Source organism: Lactuca serriola, chromosome 7 (genome assembly GCF_051521515.1).
Source record: "Lactuca serriola cultivar US96UC23 chromosome 7, Lser_US96UC23_V15, whole genome shotgun sequence".
NCBI lineage: Eukaryota > Viridiplantae > Streptophyta > Magnoliopsida > Asterales > Asteraceae > Lactuca > Lactuca serriola.
Genome location: NC_136414.1, coordinates 65879252 through 65884116, shown reverse-complemented (window position 1 = coordinate 65884116; position 4865 = coordinate 65879252). Strand labels below are relative to the sequence as shown.

Genomic DNA, 4865 nt, shown 5'->3' with positions numbered 1-4865 from the left:
AACAGATCCGAGAGAGTGAAGAAGCCGATTCCGACAAAATTAGGATGATTCTGGCATCTTTACGGTGATTTTGGTGACGTTAGGTGATTCCGACGTCATTACGGTGGTTCCGGTGGAGGACCGTTGATGGTAACGGTGGTTCCGGTAGAAAGAGATATGTAGAGAGAGAGAGAAAGAAGATATATGTAGAGAAAGAAGATATATGTAGAGAAAGAAAGATCGAGGTATATATTAAGAGAAATATAAGAGAAATATGACCGTCAAAAAGTCCAAAAATTGTTCTTAAATGTTCTAATATAAAAAATTTTCTCATTTGAATATATATATATATATATATATATATATATATATATATATATATATATATATATATATATATATATATATATATATAACTAAAAGAAAACCAATAAAACTTAATTTTTATATTCTTATTAATGACTAATGAATTTTTTTTATTTTCAATGTAATATACAAAACTAAATATGCTATCCGTTGTATACATATTAACAAAATCATTGTCTTTAAATATTTTAGTAATTTTATTTATTATAAATTAAAAATATTTCAGTACTTTAAATTACTACAAACTAGCATACGTAAATAAGTTTAACCTAAAATAAAATATATGCCAATTATGATCATTTTCCTGATTTGTAGCTATCCTCCCTAATAAATGAAAATAGTTTTGCCACATGTCATTTTCTCATTCAATTTGCCACATGTCATTTTATCATAATTTAGAGATATATTTATTTTCCACTTGTCATTTATTTCATTTTCCATTTCTAATATATTATTAATTAGTTTCCATAAATTAAACCTACCATAATAATGATATTAATTTCAAATTTTAAATTTTAAATTTCAATTTTAATTTCAAATAAATTTACAGTTTAAACCTTTGTGTTTAACATTTTGTTATGATTAACCTGTTTAATATACGGGTCTGATAACTAAACAATAATTTTAATTTATTTATTTTTTGCATGTTTTTTTTCTCATAATTTTTATTTATTTCAAATTTCAAATTCAAATAAAATTTTCATTTAATCATTTCTATTTAAAATTTTGTTTTAATCAACCCGTATAATATACGGTTTTCACAACTAGTTTTGTAATAATACTCGAGAAAAATAACTTTTATAGTCATTGACACATTGTCTATAAATAATTGTCATATCATTTATATTTTCTTAATAAAAGACAAACAATATCAATGCATGCATTTGCCATAAACATAAGTAAGTATTTAATTAGAAAATTATTAACTAAAGTTTATATTTTCGGTATGTTGTAATATCATACTCAGAAGATATCATATTAACCCTTGCAAGAAATAGTTAAACACATATTTTATGCTTTCAATAAATAAAAATGAAATAAGAATGTTAGAAATATGACACTTAGACATTTTTTAATACTATTATTTGAACGATAAATAGTTATATTAAGCTAAATCCAAAACCATAAACTTAAACAATTTCTCGGTTTTTTTTATTTATTCACTGATATTGCTTGTGTGTTGGAATATGAACTCTTTTCAAAGGAATCTAATTCTGAAAATAAAGTTAATAAACCACCGGTTGATTAAAAACTATCATTCAAATCTTCAAAAAGAAAAAAAAAAACTAAAAAACTAAAAAAAAACTGAAAAAAAATCTCAAAAAAAAAAAAAAAAAAAAAAAAAAAAAACCCCAAAATCGATATATTAGAATAATTGATCCTAAAAACTGAAAACTGAAATCCTAAAAATAAAAGTTTTTAATATCAAAAATAATATTATGCTTAGATTTCACATCATTGTAAAAGATTTTATGTTATATAGGAGTATTTACTTATGTTAACATAGGATAATTAAGATAAAAAATAATTTGAATTTCATTAGAGCAATAGGGATGTCTATCATAAAAGTATAAGAAATAATTGTTTCTATTCATTTAAGATGGATCATAACATACAAGTTTATGGCTATTGATCCTACTCCTATATATATATATATATATATATATATATATATATATATATATATATATATATATATATATATATATATATATATATATATATATATATATATATATATATATAGTCAAGATCAAATAAGAAGGAAATTTTTGGTAGGAAGGTAAGAAATTTTTTTATATGCATATTTTCTTAGCAAAAAATGAAATCAATCATTAGATGATTCAAAAGTAAGATGATTCACAAGAAAAAATTCCGAAAAAAACACCTTCATGATTCATTTTTAAGTAAATCAAGAAAAAAAATTCACTTTTATAACAATTCTAGTGAATCAACAAAATTATCATAAAAATGAATCATCGAAATGTTTTTTCGAGATTTTTTTTGGTGAATCATGTTATTATTGATTCATTTCTTTTTTTCGTCAAAAAAATAAGTCGAAAAAAAATTTCTTACCTTCCTACAAAAAAAAATTTATTACCGGATCTATATATATATATAGGGTGTGTTTGGCAGGGAGCTTTTGTTTTGGAAGCGTTTGGGAGCTTCTACCTTTTGGCTTTTGGTAAAACGCTCTAGTTTAAACAAAAAGATTCGTTTGACAGTACGAGCGTTTAACTTTTAGTTTAACAAAACGCTCCGATTCTAAAAGCTACTTCATGTAGCGTTTAACAAAACGCTCCTGAGCTTTTGAAATCAATTTCCATAATTTCCCTAAAAAAGATATTTATATATTTATTTGTTTTTAATAAATTGTCCTTTTATGTAATTTTATATATTTCAAAAGCTTTCAGCTACTTTTGTCAAACATCCTATCTAATAAATCAAAATACTTTTGTCACTTGTCATCTTCTCCTTCATTTTGACAAATGTCATTTTCTAGGATTTTTAAAATTGTTATATTCCACTTGTCATTTTTGGAGATTTCAATTTTCTTAAAATAAATTTTCAAAAGATTCTAATGGATAATATATATGTAAGGTTATCATTTTATTAATTTGATAATAAATTATCATAAATGCTCTAAACGATTTGATTTCTTTCACAAATGCTTCAAAAGATTCCATTTTGTTATGGAAAAACATTATTTTATAAAATATTTATTGTTTATATATATTCATATTAAATTTTTATTTTTAATAAACCCGTGTAATACACGGGTCGTACACTTAGTTCATATAACAAATAAAAACTACAGCTTCCCGCTACCAGGTATCCGCTACCAGCTAACCGCTACCCGCTTCCAACTAACAACTACTTTTGCCAAACACGCCCATATATTCCTAAGTAACATCATATATTTTATTTATAGTATAATAAGACTTAAAATTTTAGAATTTCGTATATTTTAGACATGGATCACAATAAAACACAAGGTAAATTATATATTTATTTTCAAATGTCATGCCGTTTATATAATTTTTTTTTATTAATTCTTATTGTAAATAAAATATTGAAAACTTTGTATTTATATTAATTGATATTTAAAAAAAAAAAGTTGGTAGGTAAAAACATCACCACATTTCATTCATAGGTAAATTGTAGCAAAAATAGTAAAATCTTACGTGACATCTAATATGACATACACCCTTTAGTCTTAATCGAAGCAAACTATTCACCGTGACACATTTTATGTGTACACGTACTTGAACTTTTTAACTAAAAATATTGCATAGTTTTACTTTCATTAGACTGAAGGGTGTCCTGAACTTTTTACCGCCGGGAAGCCAACGTGTCACCTTCGTGGCACCTTTACCGGTGGTGAACACCGCACAATGATATTATTATTGGCGGTATACTACTGGCGGTGAGTTTCCACAACTCACTTTCTTCCTTTGCCGTTCAACATGACCCACTTTTTTTGTTTCTTTTGTTGGTTGTAAACATAAAATACCACACCTCAAACATTTTTAAAAATTGCAAAATTGGTAAAGATGTCCCCATCATCCTAGGTGGTCAATGGTAAAAACGATATGACATCGTTTAGTCTTATAAAATAAAACAACGATGGCCGTAATGAGACTATTCACTAAAATAAGATTTGTACGTTAACCGAATTAAACTAATGTTATCATCGCATCGCACGGGTACGCTACTAGCTAAACAACATTCATTATATATATATATATATATATATATATATATATATATATATATATATATATATATATATATATATATATATATATATATATATATATATATATATATCATCCTACTTTCATGTCTTCATGTTACCATTATGCTTCCAAAAAATACAATCCCTTTATAGAAAAAAATGAAAATAGGATACTATAATACATTAATAATTGAAAGTGATTGCTTTATATTTCTTCTCCGTGGTGTCCACGGGTGTATATATATATATATATATATATATATATATATATATATATATATATATATATATATATATATATATTAGCTAAATAACCTTCATTTTGTCAAATAAAGGTTGAAGATGTGTCTAATGGTTTACTTACAATCAAAACATGAAATAAGAATAGAAAAGAAGACTCTTTTTTAAATATATTTGAAACATAGAAAATGTCGTGAAGAGAATCTTTCAAATAAAACAATTTAAAATTAAAACATAAAATCCGACCTGCCGGATTCGAACCAGCGACCTAAGGATATCAGCAAACAACTACAGTCCTCCGCTCTACCAACTGAGCTAAGGTCGGTCTTGTCTTTTTAATGCCGAACATTATTTATATAGAAATATAGTGCTGATGTTTCCCAGCTGCACTCTTCGTATATTAACGTAACTTGTACTTATAGAACGTAGCGTATAAAACCAACGGAACTTGTACTTACAAAACGGGAGTATCTATAACGATAAAATCTTTTTTTTTAAGGAAGAATTTCATTTTTAAACATTAAAATATCATATTTATCCA

General features: G+C 24.8%; 1 non-coding gene across 1 annotated transcript; it reads right to left on the bottom strand.

The window, feature by feature from the left end:
- Window positions 1–4564: 4564 nt before the first annotated feature.
- On the bottom strand, window positions 4565–4649 carry TRNAY-GUA (transfer RNA tyrosine (anticodon GUA)). The gene is given in 2 exon segments: window positions 4565–4600; window positions 4613–4649. It is a non-coding gene; the product is annotated as a tRNA-Tyr (tRNA).
- Window positions 4650–4865: the final 216 nt, after the last annotated feature.